Raw genomic sequence first — 22075 nt, 5'->3', positions numbered from 1 at the left:
TGTGGGGAGAAGCACTGGGTTTTATATGGAAACCAATTTGACAATCAACTATTATATAGTAAAAAAAATTCTTTTTAAATAAAAGATGCAAGGTGTAATCCCCCCAAAATAAATAAATAAAAGTCCAACCTCAGATTCCTTATAAAAAGTTCCAACAAAGCAGATTTTAAAATTCTATATGGTTAATTGCTATTCTTACCACACTTATATAAATAATCAGGTCAAGTTTATTGAAATGACTTAATTTGCAAACAAATTAGTCTTACTATGGTCATCTTTGATAGAAATGGGGGCGATTATAGAGAGAAGAATTATGCTTCAGTAGACACTATAATACACATTTATAGATAATAGATTCTAGTTCTGCCAATTGTCTTTGAGGTTTTGTTTCTTACCGGTAATCTAAAATAGTTTCCTTCAATGTCTGACTACAACTCTCCAAACTAATGTTTCCGATTGTTCTTCCAGCATCCTAACTTAGAAGCATTAAGAAATAAAACTGCCCTTTTCTCAAAAGCATACAAACTAAATTTGGATGACTTGACATAAACTTCAGAGAAATCCCCACAACAGTTTCTGTACAGATAATCTTCAGGCCTGTTGCTATGTAGACCACTCAGAAAGATCACCAGAGACATTTAAACTGCAAGCCAGGAAAATCTGTTCAGAGTACCACTGCGTGCCCTCATTCTATCTGAAGATGCTTTGAGGTTGACATCTAGAAACCTTCTGAACTGGCTACCCTCAAAACTCAGAAATTGGTTTAAAAAAACGAAACTAAATTAAACTAAACCAAAGAACTCAGAATCTGGTTTATTATTTGTTCCAATCATTAGCCATGTTTTTCTTTTGTTTCCATAGAAATGTCTCATTAAATACCTGATTCCTTGAGCAATATGGACCTAGCTTTGAGAGTCCAGCTGTATCATTATCACTTAAAATGAAACACAACTGTTAAACTAAACTGACCTATTTTTAAGACTAAGAGGTTAATCCAATGAAATAACACAGCGATCTACCAGCACAGCTTTTAACATGCAGGGCTTCCAGAGAAGTTTCAGAGGAGAGGACTCATGGGGTTCAGGGCAGGCCACCCCAGAATGTGCCACTTTGGCATACAGATTATTTTGAGCTGAAGACAATCAAGGCCCAACAGGCTCAAATGAGCTTTTTACCTCCCCTTTAACTGCCTAAAACAATTTAGATAGGATGCCTGTATCTGGCAGAGAGCTATCACAAAATATAACTTTTTTGTTAACATCAGAAAGATGTCCCCATGGCACAGCAAATATTCATTTACCAAACATTTGCCCATCCCATCTTTCTGTGGATTATCTTCCTGCCCATTGAAGTCCCAGAACCCTACCCCTTCTCCTTGGCTCAAGATGACACATGAACCTGAACTGCCTGACTACTAGGGAGCCTCTTACATTTTTGTGGGGCTCCCCTGTTATGTAACTAAATTCTTCTCCTGTTAAGCTTTCTCATGTCAACTTAATTATTGGACCAGCTAAAGGACCTAGAAAGGCAGAATGCAAAAATCTTTCTCCCCTGCATACCGAAATCCCTATAGCCATCCTTTGAACAAAAACTGCCTCATTTTCACAAGGTTCTTCAATTACTGGGGCTGAGGATGAAAGCTCTTCCTGCAGGGCCAGCCAGCCTCCTCAGGGAAGAAGGTTCCTCAGCTCTAGGTTTCCAGGTGGCTTGGCAGGTCTCATCCTCTAACCTGTGCCTCAAGGCTCATCTCTTCCAGGAAGCCCTCTTCTTCTCCCTAACTCCTTCCTGTTTCATGCACCTCCCACTGGGTACTGAACACTTGCAACTTTAGTCAAAACCTACTCTGTCTGTCTCCTCAAATGGAAAGTTGCAGGGACCAGCATCGTCCAGAGCAACATCTCATGAACAACAGGCTCCCAGCCAACACTGACTGATAACAAGATGCTGTGATGATTCTATTAGACTTGCCCAGCACTCACACCTGCCCAGACAACCCTGGGTGACCTCCAGGAGACTAATGACACAACCAAACACAAAGGGCCAAAGCTTCACCTCTGAGCTGCGGCTCCTCTCTATTCAGGATACACAAACCTATCTCCTGCCACTCCGTGCGGTCTCCAAACCCCAGGCAGTTACATACACTTGGGTTCTGCAACCAGCAGAGGGTGAGTCTTCAGTTCTACTGCATCAATGCACAGAGCTCTCTGAAATCCAACTAGCCCCTGCATGGCACCCCCATGTGAGGTGAGAGGAGTGACATGCACTCACAGTACTTTCAGGTTCTCTGAAGGGTTTTACTGCAATGCAGCACTCAGCCTGTTTGCTTTTTAGGAAATGAAAGCTCGGCACTCAGTGGTGCGGAAGGCATAGCAGAGGCAGTCCTGATGCTCAGTGACTGGGCTCTTAATCATGCAGCACTGACGAAGGTAATCAGAGGAAGAGAGACAGAGACAGAAACATAGACAGGCAGGGAGAGAAAAGAGAACAAAAGGGTGAGGAGACAAAAGAGAGAGAGAGGAGGGAGAGAGAGAAACAAAGGGGGATGGAGAGAGATGGAAGCAGGGAAGGAGAGAGAAGAGGTAAAGGGAGAGGCTTAGCAAAAGACAAAAGGGTAAGGCTTGATGGGAAGCCTTCTACAATAGCTGTTGTTTGGTAGGAGCTTGGTCACTTGGTCACTCCCTCACAGGTAGAACTGAAACCACACATCACATGATGGGGGGGGGCACGGGGAGGGAGGGAAGCTGAGCTTTTTCTAAAGCCCAAGAAAAATAAACCCCAGGGAAACAGACCTGGAGCCCGGCTGCAGAAGATCAGTTTGTAAACTGCTAACAACCCATCCCTCACCTTTTCCCATTCCATATCCTAACTCAATCCTGGCTTCAGGATACCTTAGTGCTTTTTCCTCTCAGAATAAAATTTGTTTTCACAGAAAAGCATCCATATTTGTCAAGTAAGGTCCTGAGTGACCCATAATTCCCACTCCCACCCTCTATCCTGAGAAGGATTATTATGTCAAGCCTGATCCCTTAGCACAAGACAGATGCCTTTCTAGCCCATGGGAAAGACCCTCTGGACCTGAACTGGTAAGGTAGCATCTGTCCATGCTTGACTACTCCCTCCTAACCTTTTGTGTATTGGGATTGTGGTCCCATCTTCCTGGGATGGGGTACTGAAGTTCCTAGACTGAGGACAACGTAACTCTTGTCTATTTACCAGCTTTTTCTAAAATGTGATTTTTCCCTTCATAGTCATTTTTTGGTCATTTAATGTTTTTTCTTTTTCTTTTTTTTCCTTTAGTTCTGCAGATATTTATTGGGCATATATTGGGCACATACACAAACCCAGTACAGGGATATGAGAATAAGAACTCATGAGAAACCAGAACTGAAATGACAATTTGGGATATGCCAAAGCTCGTAAGCAGGAGAGGCCACTCCTTGGACCCCCCAGCTCTTGTTGAAATCCCACTCTAAAACCTGAGTGCCAAGGAGCGGGGCTCGGAGACATTTAATTCCAGCCATAAGTGGCCTAAGGCAATCACATCCTTCATTTTTAATTTGTACTTAAATAACCAGACACAGCTTTTAGATTAACTGAATACGGCCTGCAAAGATGCCTGTGCGAAGGGGAGCAGAACAAGAGGTCAGCACAGAGATGGGCCATTGCCTATATTAAGGTCACACAATTACTGCAGGAAGAGTTGGCAATAAACTGGGCATGGTAATCTTCACAAAGTAACCAAGTCCCACCACCTCACAAGACACTGACGTTTGAGCTGGACCCACCGGGATGATAGGAGTTCACTGACAGAAGAGGGAAAGGTAAGGCAGAATGTTCTAGAGGAGGGATCAAGGCTTGAGCTCTGCCCTGACACAGTGACGTTGGAACAGAAGGGTCTGCATTCCCAGGCCTTGGAAATGCATTGCTGGCTTGATCAGAAATTACTAACACATCTGTACTTTTCCTTTAGAGCAAGTCTTGTGGTTGGCAATTATGCATTTATAAGATTTGCTCACATTGCCACGCCCCCCCCCTCCACTCCATCCTAAAACTACTCCAAAAAAGCAGAAATTTTTAACTGTTTTGCTCACCACTATATCTTCGGCACCTAACACAGCCTTCAGGGCTTCATGGGGCTCGTTAAATATTTGACAGTGAACAAATGAATGAATGAACTATAAATACAGTGAGACCAGCTTTATCACAGCACTCAGTGCTACACATCAATATGGAATTGTTCTTGGCTTGCCATTGAGTTAAATTAGACATCAATTGATATTAAAAGTACCATGGACTAGCCCACATTATTAATTTCATCATGTTTGAAAATAACTATTTTGTGGTTCCCCCCCACCTCACACCCTTTGTCCCTTCTTTTAAATAAGACCCATTTAGAATATCAGTGCATTTTAAAATCTTAGATAGAAGACAGTTTATTTAAAATGTATCATAAAATCTCAGCAATGTGCACTAAAATTGAGGGGACTGATAATTTAGGAGAATACAGGAAGGATACTGAAGCTCCGTCCCTACCTTAAATATGCAAAATTTTAGTAAGTTTATGAATTTGGAAAGAGCAAGCAATCCAAAGAATGTTCTCAGTGCATAACTTAAGAGTGCAAGAGAAAATTCTCTCCTTCACCCAGGACAAATCTGTTTTACAGCGGGCTGGCATGCAGAGAAGTGAGGAACTAAACCTTCCACTGGTCTCCCTCCCAGCCATCTGCCATTTCAGATATGGCCTGGACTCTGCACTGAGTGCTCCTTACCTGGATCTGGGCCTTGAAAGCCAAAAAGGTTTGAACCGAGCTTCCTCAGCGACCTCATTCAGTTTACATAATGTGCTACGGAGGCAGTTTCCCATCCTAGATGTCACCAGTTCCTGGTGAAACAGCACAGCCCCTAATTCTCAGAGAGTTCTGCGGACTACGGAAGCCTTCTCTGGCTCTCCATCTCTCAGGAATATCAAGGAATAATGCCATATACCTGTTGTAGTCTTCAGTTTTCTGGTTCTACTTGACAATCTTAATAGCCCCTCCCAGCAACGTGGGCCATACTAATTAACTGAAACCCAGAGAAGCCTACTTATCCAAACTCTCCCATTTTGCACCTGAGGAAATTGAGAAAGACCTAGAGAGGTTAATTGACACAATTAAGGTCACCAAAAGGGAATGAGAGTGTGCATCTCTGCCCTTAAGCTCATATTCTCCCTTCAGTACCATCTCTACCATTTCTTTCAGTTCCCACTGCCATCATTCTACTTTAGTGTTCACATCCTCTTTTGTGTTCTCAACACTTTGCCCACGTCATTCCCACCACTGCCACCAGCAGGATCCTCTCCATGCTAAATAAAAGTTATCATCACTGCAAAGCCAACTCAAATCCTTTCCCTTTCACAAAACTCTCCCAATACACTCTAGCCCACAAATCCTTTCTGTCTCTAGCACCTAAAGCATGTGCCCTTCTTCAAAACATTGCATAACCTTTCTTTGTTTCTTGTACTGTTATCGTTTGTTAAGGGAGGAGTTTTTTTCCCACTCAGGGTAAATTTTTCCAAGAAAAAGAGAGTTTAATTATTGACGTCTCTCTACCCCTTATTCACTTCAACTCAGGGCAAAGGAGTGAAGAATAAACTAGTAATTATAGACTCAGCTCCTGTCTTTTCTTCTTGGTAAAAAGCTCTCCCACAAAGGATGGCTCCTCTCTGTTCCATGGGGAGAGAGGTACTGCATAGCTAAGAGTCTAAGTCTAATTCTGGACGTTAGTGTTAGGCTGCCCACTGGGATATATGCTCAACTGTGTGTACTTCAGTCTGGCCTTTATCTACTATAAATAAAGCTAATCTATTGCCCTAATATGCATTTATACTTGGCATTTCTCAATTGACCCAAAGTCAGAGGTAAGAAGAGGGAATCCTTCTGGATACCACATCATTCTATATGAATATTTAAATCTTATGTCATCACCTAATCATTCCTTGGCATGCTTTGTCTCTCCAACTCTAGTATGAACTCCTCAGGGGCAGGAACAATGGAGTATAATTTTTCATATCCCCCAGAGCACTCAGTTCAAAGCTTTGCACATAGCAGGTGCTCAATCCATTTCTATTCAATGAAATATTTGTTGAAAAACTCTGATACCTTCCAGCAATCAAGTAATTTTCCTTAAAGTGTTTTTACCATAATTCTACCACATATAAAGATCTGTAACCAAGGAAACATCTTTCCCATCCTAGCTAAAACAGATTCTTTCAGTTTCTAAAATCTCCTTCCCTAAGTACTTATCCTCCTCCTCCATCATTTCTCTGATTCTCTCTGGCTGGTAGAAAAAGGGGAAAAAAGCACTTAGGTCTTGCAGGAGATGTCACACCTATGACATGGTGGTTCTGATCACTCTTCCCCTCTCTTTTCATTCACAGTCCACTAAGAATACATGCTTGCTTTTAGACACAATGCCATCTAAAGTTGGTAGAGCTTAAAATTAATATTTTTGCCAGCACACTCAATGTCTGTATGATAGGGATGTGCTTCAGGCAACCCTATAGATTCTGGGGTTTTATATATATCAGCACTTCCTGTCTTTTATCTCATGCTCCTCCAAGCCACCCCCCTGTGACTATACCTTTTTGCTATTGCCTCTTTCTGTGCCTTACTCATCCAAAGCCATACTTCTATATCACCTGGCCCTGAGTATGACCTGCTGCCTGGGATTTTTCTCAGCTTTGCTTTTTCTTAGAATTTGCCCCCCACTTAACTCCCCACCACAATCCTGTTAGTGACATATTACTATACTTTACCTAATTTTGCCAAGCCATTTGGCCCAGTGTAGCAGCTCCAAGTAGTCTCTACTCAGATTTTCCTATATAGACAGTTTAATTCTCCAGATCCCATCTGACCCTAGGTATTTCCTCCAATTTATCCTTTTTTTCTATCCTCAACAAACCCGTTAGCCTTGTAACAACTGAGTTTGTCAAATGTAGTCCAAAATATACCATTGGTAAAATCAAAGCACAAAAAATAAAAGAAACCTTTGAGATCTTCTAGTCTGACCCAACCCTATTCCCTTCTTCATTTTATAGATAAAGACACCAAGACACACACAGGTTAAGTAAGTCACCAAAGTGAGTTAAAGGCAAATTTAAGACTAAATCTCAAGGCTCCTGACAACCAATTTGATACTCCAATGTTTTTAAAGAAATAGAAAAATAATATAACAACTGATATTGATTTACTGTTGTTGTATAAAAGAGAACTGCCAAAAATGATACAGATTTCTCAAAAACCAATGCCTCAAATCCAAGGTATTGTCAAATTGAAGATTGATTTTGCAGCAGTTTTTATGAGATGGATATTAAACTGTAACACACAACAAGGCTGAATGTTCTTCTATCCTAGAAGACCAACAATTCAGTCCTTTAATAGTAGATGATTATGGCAAGAGAAACTCTAGAAGCCTCCAAGGTCTAATATTCCATTAAGAATATAAACAGCAGTTTCAGACCTTAAAGCAAAAGGATTTCTCCAGAATATTAAAGAGAGAAATGATCCACAAAATAACATCAAGTCAGTTTAATAAAAGCTATGACTCTGAAAAAAAATCCAAATCCATGAACTAAAATAAAAATGTAATGTGTGCATAAAAATAAGACAAATCCTGTCTCTAACATAATAAAATCATTTTCATTGATTCAAAGAAAAGTCTATCATCCTCCAAACATAACTTTCTAGACATAGTCATATTTTGTGATGACAAATGAGAAAATTTATATATTTACCAACATGATGGGAACCAAAAATTACCCTTAGGAGCAAAAATACATTTACACTAAGAAGACCCCATATTTTTGCAGGTAATTTCTCACATCAAACCACAAACTGTGCGAATTAGTTTCAACCAATACATCTGCATGTTTTCATCAATAAGTGACACTTGAAATACATGCGTATTTATTAAAATTCTCTCCATAAATTTCACATTGATAGGCAATGTTTCAACTCACATCTGTAACTCTTTGCCCTCTATGCAAAAGAGACAAATGAGAGAGAGAGAGAGAGAGAGAGAGAGAGAGAGAGAGAGGCGGGGGGTGGGGGAAGATAGCTTATTCATGAATTTGGGCTTTTGGAATCAAATACAGCCATCTAACTCCTGAAAATAATTGTACATTGCTCCCTCTAAGCTCTCGGTCTTCCTGAAATGGTAGGTAGTGACAACACTGTTAGGAAGTGACCGGGAATGTATGCTTTGTCAACATTTGGGGGAGTGAGTTGGCTGAAATATTTCAGAAGAATACAGCAATTCATCATCTACTCACTGAAGAGGGTAAAGGTGAGCCAGGGATCCACAAAGTACATTTTTAAAGTGTCCTATTTAAAATCTCCTGCATTTGCATTTGCTTGTTACGATTTTGACCTTGTTAATTACTGCTTCTTCAATAACTATAAGTGAAATGATAATAATGCCCGACACTTTTTTGAGTGCTTTGAATTACATTAATATATTTAATTCTCATCTAATCCTCAAATGAGAGAACTGAGTCACAAGGAGGCTAAGAAATTTTCCTGGGACAAATGGTAGAATCCAAATTCCAGTCAGGCAGCCTCACTCCAGATGTTTTCCAAACAAAATGTGCTCTCTGTTACTCAGCCTTCATAACTATAGAATAAGAAAAATAACTATGCTACTTTCATTTCTAGGTAGTTGTAAGACTCAAATAACACAATGTATTTCTCTTGGAAAAAATAAAATAACAAAAGACAAAAACAGGTTTATATGTTATCATCAATAATTCAGTATGGAGTGTAACACTTTCAAGAACTTTTGCGTACCTTACCCTGACAACCAGTGGAAAACTACAATAGTCATACATAGTCATACAACTACTAACTAACACAGAATCTAACGTGAGTAATTGGCCCCTAAAAATTCATTTTTAATTTGAAAAAAATAGGTTCTAAGTTCTAAATAAAACTCAATAAATGAACTCGCAAATGAACATAAATGAGGTAGAAAATAAAAATGATATGGCCTAAGTAAAATGCTTAGTGTGCATAGAGGCCCCACCCCCCAGCCTCCCTGAGGGAAACATACACATAAGCAAAGAATGGCTGAATCCCACAAATAATGAAAAGTAGTATTTTCGGTATCATTGAGTTCTAAGTATTTTCAAAGTTTGCTTGTTATTTCTTCTGCATCCCTGAGTTCTTTAAATTGGTATTTTTTAAAAATTTTAAATGTTTGGCAGAGGTTGTCATTACTGTTTTCATTACTGATTCTTATTAAATTCCATTGTATTTCCATACTATTCATTTTCTGTAAGGTGTTGTTGGAGGAGGTCATCTAGAGGACGTGACTGCGATTGCCCTGTGAGCTCAACCCAGCAGTTTGAGGCTCCTCCTCCAACCCTGTCCTTGGAACATATGCTCCACGTGTCTTCCCTACTTCCAGAGACTGCCCCAAGTCCATGGGCGTGAGACAGCAATGTGGTGATGAGAACACCTGCATGGTGTACATGACTGAACCCAGGTAAAGCCTCCATGTAAACTTTTAAGATGTGACAGGTGGGTGTGAGGATTAACCTGCCACTTAAGACAGGCCTTCTGTGTAAGTTCCCTTGCTTATTAAACCTGCCATCTACCATCCTGGGGGAGGAAAAAAAAGGAAGCTTTATGTAAAAATCATTTTAAATTAATAGGTCAAATTTAAATTAATAGGGTCAAAAGGAAATAATACATCATGACCACTAATGTTCTAGTAAACACAATCCAAATAGAAGAAAAATCAAGGCTGAAGATCTAAGTTCTCCCAAACGATCAACACTGTCATTATCATACATTGATACAGAGCCCTGAACAGGATGAAGTACCTGGAGCCAATGACAGAGACCACCTCTCAGCTTCCCATCACCACCCCAAGATGCATGACTTTAAGCACACCACTTTCTGCTGCTTTCTGCTTCCTCATATAAAAGCTTTACCAGCCACAGCTCTTTCTTCTATATCACACTGCCTCAATGAATGCTAGGGCTCAATGCACTGCAAATACTCAATAGGTCTAAAATTTAGAGCATCCTCCATCTCCTAAGCCAGAGACTTTGTTCTGTACGGCTAAACCTTAATAACTCTTGAGACACAGAATAAAGAAAAGGCAAGGCATTGTTACCAAATCCTATGGATTCAACTTCTCAGATTTCTATCATATCTGTTGGCCTCAATCCACATATCCACAGCAACAGCCCTGGTTCAAGTTCTCTCACCTTTCATGGGGATTCTGCCATGAATGTAGAAGACTCATAACTGATCTCTTTTCCACCAGTTTCTTTAGACTAAGCAAAACCTTCACCTTGCCCCCAGGTGATCTTACTAAAAAGTAATTTCATCACATCAATGCCTGTTCTGAAACATTGGAGCATCAGTATAATGTGATGGTAAAGTACCTTTTGAGTTTAGAGATAAAATGATCTTCTTAAAAAAAAACCAGGAAAATAATGTTTTTATTACAAATGAGACTGGTCATTTCCATGAGATTTTAAGGAACAAGATCAGGTAGGATGATCAGGCAGGCTTTGATATTTTGTTTGGGTTTCTTAAGAGCAGATTCTGAGACAGAAACTTGGATTCGAGAAGTATATTTGAGAGGTGGTCCTAATAAGGGATGTTGGGGATAGATAAGTGATGTATAAATGGGAGAAAGGCTAATAAATGTGCACTAAAGAATAGCACAAGGCAAAAAAAAAAAAAAAAACCCACTGGGGACCTTTTATAAGAATGTAAAACATACCTCAGAATTGTCTCACTAACAGGCAAGGAAGCCAGAATATTAATCTACCAGCCCCTGATCTTCACTGGCCAGAGTCACTCTTGAGATTTGGACTCCCCAGAACTCCCCATCTAGTGAAGGCCAAGCATGCTGTCAGAAAACATTGAATAAAAAACATAGTTATAATTGTTCAGTGGAAGAAAGAACATTGAAAAAAGAAAGAAAAACAGAGAAAGAAGATCTGCATGGAGATAGTGCCAGAGAGCAATATGTGAGTATTTAGCCAAATATTTAAAAGCAGCAGAAAAGTCTTAAATCTTGTTAATCCTGGGGAATGTAAAGGAGATCTGCCCTGCAGCAGTTTATCAATAATAACGTCATCTATAATCTGTCATCTACTGTGCCGAGGACTTTGTTAGACACTGAGTACATTACATTCATCATCTTCTTACAACAATATAGCAAATGAAATAACTAATATGTGGGTGGATTCATTGATGTGTCAGAGTCACATAGTAGGTAATTCCAGCCTTTTACTGCACTGTAAGCTTCCATAGATTGGATTTAAACTTTCCCACTAAGTAGGTCCTTTTCCCATGCATCAGAGAACATGTCAGGTTTTGACAGAAATATTACTCAAGATTACCTAGTTGCCTTTATTCCAAAACAACATTCGTGTCATGTTCACCACTCTCTAATGCTAGGAGGAATCTGGATATGCAATGTAAAGTTTATTCAATTCAATTCAACATACATTTACTGATTTCCAAGTCTATGAGCCAAGCTATATGCCAGACACATTTGGCAGCACAGGGATAGATAGTCTAATTCCTGCCTTCAAGAGATTTATAACATTGTGGTGGGAGAGAAAACTGGTATTTAAAAAGCTCTTTCTCATCCATCATCTTTAATCATCACAATGATCCAATAAAATATATAGTAAATAGTTATACAATAAAATGATGACAACTATAGATTATTTTCCTTTGATCCTTTATTCAAATAGAGATTTACTGATGTCCACCTCATCTCATGGTTAATAGTTCAGGTTGTAAGTTTATATTGGAATAAATAATAATAGAATAAATAATCTTAACAATGTGTATAATCCCAATAGTGATTCCAGCTTGCGGAATCCTCATTTGGATATTGACCTATAGAGAAAGAACTGTGATTTGAAAAACCAAATAAAAGCATCGACATTACCCACATTCCTACCAAAATATAACTCAAAGACATATTTGATCCCTGGGGCGACCAAAGAGATGCCACCATAACATATTTGAAAGATCAGTTCTAGTTTGGCCAGTGCAAAACACTGATGGAACTAGGAAATCGGTGATAATGTCTCCTGTAGCTTCCTACCAGGTCGCTTCCTTAGCAGAGTTATCACTACCTAGTTTGCAGTAATAGGTAGAACAAATGCGTTTTTGTCCATTCCCATAAACAAAGAACACTAAATGTAGTCTACTTTCATTTGGTGGAGACAAAGGTACAGTTTTAGCGCCCTAGGAATGACAACTCTGGGTTGTCAACTCCCCAGTTCTGTGCCAACACAATTCTGTGCCAACTCTCCAACCTCTCACAATCCTGTTGGATATCATGCTCATTCATTCCATTAAAGACGTGATAGTGATATAATAGAGAGCAGCAATTTGCTTAAGAAAAGTGTAGTATTTGATAAATGCCATTAGATAAAGAGACCAGATATCCACATATGGATAGTCTACTTGGATCATTTTACCAATTTGAAAAGTTCATGTCTCTAGACAGGGCCCAGAGCAACAGAAGATACTCAAGCTAACTGTGACTTCAGTGAAAAGCACTCTGATATATGCCCTTATAGCTCAGCATCTTATAACATGTATCAGAGCAGAAGTCCCTTTAAATTTTGGAGAATAACCATATACCTTAATGTAAGTAAGCAATCTTCTTTTGAGAAATAGTTCCCAACTTGCTATTAAACTTGGAGGAACACAGAACTCATGACCATGAGAACATGAGCCTTCCTCACCCATAAATTTGCGAACATGGCAGCAGCACATTGGATCATCACAAGGCATGAAATCAACACCAAGATCAGAGGGGACCACTCTTGCTCACAACTGAAAAGAAGAACATCTATTAAATGTCTTGTCCACCAGATTTCTTTCATTTTCTAGGCTTAGGTTTCATATTTGGTGCCAATTTGTTACTTACATAAGAAAGCAAGAAATGTACTATTCAGCATTCTGTGAAGCTATAGGGTACCCCAACTGCATAATGCTACAGCTCTCCTTCTCTCCAACCTGAGCTTCCTGTCCTGCAATCGTGTTTCCTTTACAAGTGCATCGTCTCTTTAAAATCAGCATCATCTGCTCAATGGAGATGAGAACATTGTGATTAAACACTGCTTGGTGGATTTTTAAAAGTATGTACTTGCTTTTTGAATTAAACAAAAACCAAAACCTTATTTCACATCATTATGACAACTCCTGTGAAACCCTATTAAATATGATGCTGCAAGAGCTAACGGTAATTGGTATTTAATGGCATTGAGTTCAGTTCCCTTGCAAAGAACACCCTCCAGAAATTATATCTTGAGCAAGGGAAAATACTTGAACTTGCTACCATTTGTAGCTAAATAATAAAGTAAAAATAATTTTTTTACTATATCTGCTGCCTAAAACCAAGGGGGAAATGTGGCCAGCTTCATAGCCTGATGATGATAGTACTGACTTTACTAAGAGTATAGAGCATAATTATAAAAAAAAAATACAGGATGTACAAGCCTAGGCATGAATCCTGGTAACATCCTGACATGCAATACTGAGAAAGTTTCTTCATTTCTCTGCTTATGTTTTAAGTGAGATAATGTATGTCAAATGCTTGCCAAAGCACCAGATACCAGCTAAACTTTCAACAAATACCACCTGTTGTTAGTGTCCTCTGTGGTCACTCTGCTGGCAAAACTGCCCCCAGAGGTGTCCTAAAATAGTTCAGCTTAAACTGGGAAAAAGGAAAAGGCTCAGTGTAATGGGGAGAACTAAGACATCATAACAGTGATTAGTATGCACTCACCCCTGCTTATTTCCCTAGGGAGATCTAGAGAGTTCTTTTGTAACTGGTAGTCAATCCCACATAATAAAAAGATGGAGCTATGCCGAGGAGACTTAGAGCCTTCTAAGCAGAAGGAGGAAAGCTGAGCTGCTGAAGCTCGGTTGCCTAAATAACAAGCAAGCCAGCTGGTGCCAGAGGAAGAAGTCGGGAAAGTCAAAGAAGAATACATACTGTGAAAATCTGATGTGCGTGTGCAGCCACAGTCTGGAGAAGAGTTCCCAGCCTCTTCTGTGTTCATTCTAATCATCTGTCTTGATGAGAAAACTTTTGCCCTAGTGAATTCTATCAAAAGGTCCGGGGAATAAAGGTTCTACCGTAGCTTTATATGACTTGTTCTTTGGAGGCAATGGTCAAAAAACAAAGTCTAGACTAGAACCAAATCTATTTCCAGGGATAGAACTGGGTGAGCTCCAAATGCCTCCAAGTATTTTTCTGGGGGAAAGCCATAAAGCCAAGGCATTCTTCATCATCTCAGGTGGACAGAGATATGGACACTGTTTTGCATTTAGCCTCTATTTTTGGAAGCAATACTATGTGCTTCATCCTTACGCCTGTGCTGACCAATGTGAACAGCACTTTGCTGCTTCAAAATAAAACACTAGCATTTACTGAGCACTTAGAATGCTCCGGGCACAAAACTCTTTATAGAAACAGGGCAGAATTTGTATCTGAGTGAGCAGTCAAGACACAGTGAGCTTTCCAGGAGACTCTGCAGTGACTGTCACCTGTCCACGCATGCAAATATCATTCAGGTTCTCATAAAGCCAGATACAGACAGGAAGCTCTGTCTGCAGCTCTACCATCACCAAGGCCTTCAGTTTTCACTTCTTTCAAATTATTCTTTCTTTAACGAAGACTTTCTTCTCTGACACCCAGCCTACTGACATCCTTCTATTCCCTTCAGTTATTACCTTGATTTTCTGCTCATTGGCTAGCTGCAGTATTAGTGTCAGCAAGTTCTGTGCACTGTAGAGCTCATGAAGGGATTGTCATTTCACCCCATAGACTTGCTCCTCCTTGCAATACTGACAGCTGACTTAAGTCCTGGTTATGATTAATGACAACTTGGTAGTGGCTTTACATAACGCATTTCATCTCCAGATTACAAAATGCTCTGTAAAAATTCTCTCACAGTCCTTCCCAGCAGGATGGAAAGATTTAAGAAGACAGAGAGGTAGTTACAGACCCAATAAAAAGCACTAAAGGAAAAAATAGAAATGTAGGTTTAAGCCATTGAGTCTACTCATGAAGCTAGGATGCCTCCCCCCACAGGAAAAGGCATGAAAGCACCATGTGTAGAAGCTTATAGCACTGAGGGGGAAAACTGCAGTATGATTACTTCACAAATCAGCCCCATACACAAAGGGCAGAGAGAAACCAAAACCACAGGCCACTCCAGACTGGAAGGTAATGGGTTAAATAGGCAAGGGAAATTACATCCCAGGCTTGACTTGGGCACCGCAAGATGAAATCGCTACATCTGGCTGCCAGAATCTTAGAAGTTTGTGTAGCGGCATTAATGGGGTCCAGCATATATACCATACAGATGGTCTCAACAATACCTTGGTCTATTAAGGATACAGCCCTGAAAATGGCTCCCACTGTAGGAACAGTGGGCAGAACATACATTCCGAAGACAGGGGAGGGGGTAAGAAGCCTAGGATTACTTGAGTCCAGCTCAGGGGTCAAATGGAATCATGTCCTCTTAATGACCTCCTCCAACAAGTACTCCTTTTTCTTTGGTCTCTGAAAATCTATTTGTGGCTTTGAAATAGATGCATTAGTCAGGTGGGACTACTATTATTCTAGTTATTGATCACAGATGTTAAAAACAGCTTGGAGAGCTGTTACTACTTTTGGGTTTTGTCACTTATTTATAAGCAGGCAGTTTGTCATCCTTCTTTCAAGATCAACAATAATCAAGGAGAAACACTTATGGTATGTGTTTGAATTGAGCAGAAAGTTCAAGACCTGTGTTATAAGCTCACCAAGACCACAAAGACTCCAAACTTCTTTTTCTCAAATCACATCAACTTGTTCTTCAAGATGAAGAAGAGGCTCTTGAGTACTATTTCTGAGGTAGCCCTTTCAGTTGATGGAGGCCAAAGAGTCCAGTGGAAAAGGTTTTGAGGTCTTGCAAAAGCTGACTTCAATCTCCATCTCAGACGTGGATTTCTGTGGAACAGTTTCTCTAATCTCCAATGGGCTGTGTTCTGGTAGCTGAATGAAAGTTTAGCTCCAAAAAAATCCAGAAACACATTAAAAAACCCTAAGCTACAGCCAAGTTAATTTAATCAGAAAGCAAAGTTCCTGAAATGTACGATATCTAAACATAGATGTAGATACACAGACATAGATAGATATAGATATATAGATATGATAATTTTGGTAATATATACTGCACTGATAAAAAAGATAATTGAGCATCAATACCGAATGCAATAAAATGAAATTGTAAATGAAAAATTAGTAAAAAAATTACATATATAAAGAAATACAGAGAAAGAGGAAGAAAGAAAGAAAGAAAGAAAGAAAGAAAGAAAGAAAGAAAGAAAGAGAAAGAAAGAAAGAGAAAGAAAGAGTGAGTTAGTCCTCTTTTGGCTTTTAAGGGCTGTTAAGCATATTCGATCACCAGGATAAGAATGCACAAAGCTCTTCCAGAGAAAGTGGTAGTAACCCTCAAAATATTTGATGAAGATGAATTTACCTAACAAATTGTATCAGGTACATAGTACATACAAAGCATTGGCCACTAAGAAGAAAGTAAAAGTATAAAATGCAATTCCTGTCATTCTGTATGTTACAGGCTTGCCTTAGTAGACATGCACACCCTAAAAAATTAACTGGAAATGAACCTATACTGTAAAGCATGTGAATAAATAGAAATGTAAATAGTATGGAAGACACATACAGAAGAGAGGACACAGGAAGTATAGAAGGGTTTATGACACTAAAGATAAAAGGGGAGGAAAAGGGGTGGGGAAATACATTAGATATGCTAAGGGGGTGCCTGGGTGTATCAGTTGCCTAAGCATCAACTCTTGATTTTGGCTCAGGTCATGATCTCACAGTTTGTGAGTTTCAGCCCTCCACTGGGCTCTGCATTGATGGTGTGAAGCCTGCTTGAGATTCTCTGTCTTTCTCTCTTTTCCTCTCTCTTCCTCTCTCTCCCCCCTCTCAAAAATAACTAAATAAACATAAAATAAGAAAAGACCTGCTAAGGTATTAGAAAAATATAGGGCTCCCTAGGGGCAGCTGTAGACCATTTCGCTAAATATTAAGATGGTTTGCACAACACAAGAGAAGTGTAATAGATAAAATGGAAAAGAGAAAGAGAAGACCTAGAATGCCAGATGATTCAGGCTCTAATGTGCATACACAAACAAAACTCAATGAGAAGAGTTAATGAAAAGGAAAACCTACCATGTATGATGTAAATAAATACTCTAGGCAAAACATATATCAACAAATGTTCAAGTCTATTGAACAAGACAATGAAACAATGAACAAAACAAGAGTATAAAACACTCTTGAGGAGCATGTAAGTAGACTTGTACAAATGGAAAAACATATCATGTTCTTGAGTAGGAAGACTGTGAAAAAATATTCCAACTATTGCTAAGTTAAATTATAAATGCATTTTGATCCAAGTAAAAAAGAAGACTATTTTCCTGAAGTGACATAGTTGATTATAAAAGTTTATTGTAAAATTAATAATATTCAATAATAGCTAGAATATTTCTGAAAAACAAAAAGCAATGGGATGAGATGAGGGGAAGCTAGCTCCACTATAGAGTAAAACATAAATCCTCTAGGAGTAAGACAATGTGATATTGCTGCATGAATTGGCAGACGTATCAATATAACAGAATTGAATATCTAGAAATAAGACCAGTGGCATATGGATACTTAGTGAACTTAATCAGCAAATCAGTGGAGGAAAGAAAAATGCTTAATGAGTGATGTTGCAGTAACTGGATATTCATGTCATTAAACATTTTTTTAACTATATATTTTTCTAACACTGTAGAGCAAGAAAATTGATAGTAGACACATTTAAATGTAAAAATTAAAAACACAAATATTGGGGGGAAAGCCTGGATATATGCTCTATAATCTGGAAGAAGACAAACAAGAAGCAATAAAGAAAGAGATTAATACATTTGATAAATAAATATTTTTAAATATCATGGCAAATATAAAAAATAAGCAAAGTATAAAAGACAAATGAATAAAAATATTTGCAATATATATGACAAAGATTGGTATTTCTAAAATAGAAAGGCAATAAATAGGCAATCATCTAATATGGAGGAGAAAAGCTCCAATAACCCTATTGAAAAATAGGCAAGAAATCTGAATATAGATCTAACAGAAAAAGAAATACAAATGGCCCTTTAACATGAAAGTACGCTCACATCATTAATAATAAGAGAGTTATTTAATCTGTAGATTAAAACTACAGAGATACCATTCTCACCCATCAGACTGTCAAAAATTCAAAAGTTTAACAGTATATTCTTCTTGATAAGGATTTGGAGAAATAATCTCATACACTGTTCATACATTCTCATACATTCTCATACAACCACAAGAAGACAGAATCAGACAATATCTAGTAAAATTACATATGTTTCTACCATTTGAATCAGCAGTCTCATGTCAGGAATTGAAATGTAATTACACTCATAGTCCCCTCCCCCCATAGGCACAAGGCTATTTATTATGTCATTATTTTTAATAGCAAAAGAATGAAAACAATACAAATGCTCATCCAATAGGATATAGGCTAAGTAAACTATAGTACATGTACACACTGGAGTGCAAACAACCTCAAGAAGAAACAAAGATGATCTGCAATACTGTTATGCTATCATATAGAATCATGTAAATGTTTTTAAAAACTGTGAAACAAAATTACTAAAAAAAAATAAAAGTAATTCGTAAGAGCTGAAAGCAAATTGAGACAAATGAACTTTTCTGAGTTGTGACACAAAGATAATTATTTCAAGTACTTTAGAAACATATAATTTGGCTCTTCCATGAAAGGATATAGTCTTAACAGTAAAAAAAAAACTACAAAGAAATCTTGATCTGTTTTTGGTTTTAATTTATGTGTTATTATTCTGAACTGTTGTATGTGTATGTAGGATATAATAAGTGGGCAATAATGTTGGTGTATTGGAAATAAAATTTTTGCAATTTTATCGGAAATAAAATGTGAGGAGAGACACAAATGTAGAATCATAGAACTTAAGTAAAATCCTCATAATAATAAATTTCAGTTGAAGATCTCAGTTTAAATTTATGATGTACTTTCTTTAAATTATGCATTTTTTACTTTTGTCCACTAAAAAGATCTAGAAATGATGACCTGTCAAATGGATGCTCTTACTTCCCAAATTCTATCACAGTTTCCACCATAGCAAGTTATGGTATTTAGGAGAAATTGCTGATTATATATTTGGGCCATAAATAACATTTTTCATTTTGGAAAATCAAGGAAGTTATCAAAGTGTGCTGGAGTTTTATCAAAAGAAACCTCAAAAGCCAACTAGAAAAGGACTCTTAAGTAACTAAATGCAAGACAAGTTGAGTATCAAAATCCACTATTATTTTCATGAAATTTAAAGCCATCATGTTTATTTAAATAATTCTAAGTACTAAAAGTTAAAAAGCAGCTCATTGGTCACTATTGGAAGATGCTAGATGAACCAGTACATACTTCTGAAAATTATTAATGGAGAGAGCTAAGCACTTGTCTTGACTTTCCTGTAAACCTTAGGGTAACCCAATAGTTGATGATGGAAAGTTAATCTTTTTAAAGGAATTATAGTCAATTAATTAAAAAATACTCCAATTTGCAACCTCTAATGAAACAATGGACCAAAGCAAGACCATCAATGGCTCTGAAGCTTTGGTTGAAAAACTGAACTTTATAATGGCTTCATCAAGCTCATGATCCCTGAGCCTACTAATTAATCGCAACATTTAATGAGCTAATGAAATATGAAATTCTCACCATTATGAAGTACTCATGTCAAAAATTTGAAGCTAAATCTCATCATAACCTCTAAATCCAATTAAGTTGAACCATATAAAACGGTCAATACTTGACAATTTTGACCTACAAAGATATAATTTCAGTTGGCTCAACACAACATCTAAATAAAGGGGGCAGAGAAGCATGATAAATTAAATTCAATAGTGAAGTAATTATCAAAATCCAGACAGTATAAATCACCCACTTTCTGCAATAACAATAAAACAACAATAAAAAAATTTTAAGATCTTTTTAAAAATTTTTAACATTTATTTATTTTGAGAGAGAGAGAGAGAGAGACAGAGCCTGAGCAAAGGAGGGGCAGGAAGGGAGGGAGACCCAGAATCTGAAGCAGGCTCCAGTCTCTGAGCTGTTAGCACAGAGCCTGATACAGGGCTGGAACCCATGAGCCAGATCATGAGATCTAAAGTCAGATGCTCAACCAACTGAGTCACCCACACGCCCCCAAAATTTTTAAAGGAGGAGAGAGAGTACTTATAGACGAAAAAAGACTTGAGATTTATTAATGAGTCACAAAGTGTGGACTATATTAGGATTCTGATTCAAATAATCCAATTGTCAAAAGAAAATAAGACAATTAAAAAATTTTTGAAATTATTTTGATATTTGATGATACTAAAGAATAACTGCTTATTTTTTTCATTCTTTAGTGTCATTGTGGTTATTTTACAAAAGAGTATTATTTTTTGGAATCATATACTAGAGTATATTAGAGATGAAATTCAATTAGCCTGAGATTTGCTTTAACATAATCTAAAGTGTGGAAAAGAAAGATGTAATTAAAGTGAAAAAGGTTTGCAAAGTGTTGGTAATTATGTAAGATGAGTGCTGGCTGGTAGATGGGCATTTGTTAAACTATTCTCTATACTTTTGTCTAATGTTATATATATGTAACATTTTCCATTACTTAGAAATTTGGGGAAAGAAGATTTAGATTCTAATCATTGGAGAGTCATTGAAAGTCTCTCATCAGGGAAGAACAGATTCATCAAATTATAAAAAATGACACCCATTCTGGTCTTGCATTTTTCTATGATACACATAGGAGCCCAGTAAAACTGCAACTCCTTTCAACCTGACTGTTTGAAGCCCAGAGCAAAGGTATCTCCAAAACGAGTGGGTGGCAGACACACTTGCCTTACAGCTCTTTTTCTAAAGAAAGAAATGAAAAAAAAAAAGTCAACACGCAGGTCAGATCTTTATGATTCTCTAATGCCCTAACAGATCAGCAAGAAAAAGGTTTTCCAAATAAATTGATATTGTATAACTCAAAGACAGGAAATGTTGTGCAAAGTTTGTGCATTTTTTTGAACAAAACTTTAGAAGTTAACCAATTTAAGCTACCTAAACAGAAAGTTAAAATGATATGTTACTTTTTTTCTCTTTCTCTCTAAAGGAAATAGTTCTACATTTACAATAATGTAAGACACATTAACATATTCTCTGTACAAACTTGTGAATGCTGTTAATTTTCTTAAGAAAGCTTTTTACTGCATGGATATAAGCATAAACTTAAGGGTTGGTATGACTTTAATTCTATTTATTTTAGATTTCACACCTGGCATACAAGTATTTTCAATATACGATTCCTGCCACCCTTGAACAATGGAAGCTTCATTTTCTGTTTCTCCCTACTAACCAGCTCTCTCATGGTGAACACACCGAAGTTGGACCTCAAGGATTTCTGCCCCATGATGCCCAAATCATTGTGTAATCCCCTTCTCTTGAGCATAGGCAGGACCTGTGACCTCACTCTAACCAACGTTATATAGCAAAGGAGATTGTATGCCATTCCTGTGACTAGGCTGTAAGGCAAGGTGGGGTGACTCATCACTCACATAATTAGCTGAAATATATATGATTCTGTCTTGCAAGAATTCACTGGAGAGACTTTCTTGTTGGCCTTGAATAAGCAGGTTTCTATGATGCGCATGGAAGAAGCCACCTGGCAGGGCCCCTAGGTTTTCAGAGCCCTTGATCTTTCAACCATAAGGGGATAAATTTTGTCAACAATCACGTGAACTTGACAGAGTATCCCAAGCTCCAGAAAGGGACACAGACCACCTATATCTAAGTTAGTCTTGTGAGATTCTGAGCAGAGAATTCAAGTTGGCCATGTCCAGGCTGCAGGTGCACGGGAACTGATGATAATTTTGT

General features: G+C 38.0%; 1 long non-coding RNA gene across 3 annotated transcripts in view; it reads left to right on the top strand.

The window, feature by feature from the left end:
- Positions 1–21121, top strand: part of LOC115289180 — a 32624-nt gene extending 11503 nt beyond the window's left edge. For 2 of the 3 annotated variants that reach the window (XR_003907442.1, XR_003907441.1), the window contains 3 exons: positions 9317–9522; positions 10799–11026; positions 20964–21121. This is a non-coding gene — a long non-coding RNA (uncharacterized LOC115289180). Of the gene's footprint in view, positions 1–4739; positions 4798–9316; positions 9523–10798; positions 11027–20963 lie in introns of those variants that run through there. The other variant, XR_003907443.1, reaches the window with a different exon arrangement.
- The last annotated feature ends 954 nt before the right edge of the window (positions 21122–22075 follow it).

Source organism: Suricata suricatta, chromosome 4 (assembly GCF_006229205.1).
Source record: "Suricata suricatta isolate VVHF042 chromosome 4, meerkat_22Aug2017_6uvM2_HiC, whole genome shotgun sequence".
In the NCBI taxonomy this organism is placed as follows: Eukaryota; Metazoa; Chordata; class Mammalia; order Carnivora; family Herpestidae; genus Suricata; species Suricata suricatta.
Note: the sequence above shows the minus strand (reverse complement) of the source record. Positions and strands in the feature narration are given on the sequence as shown.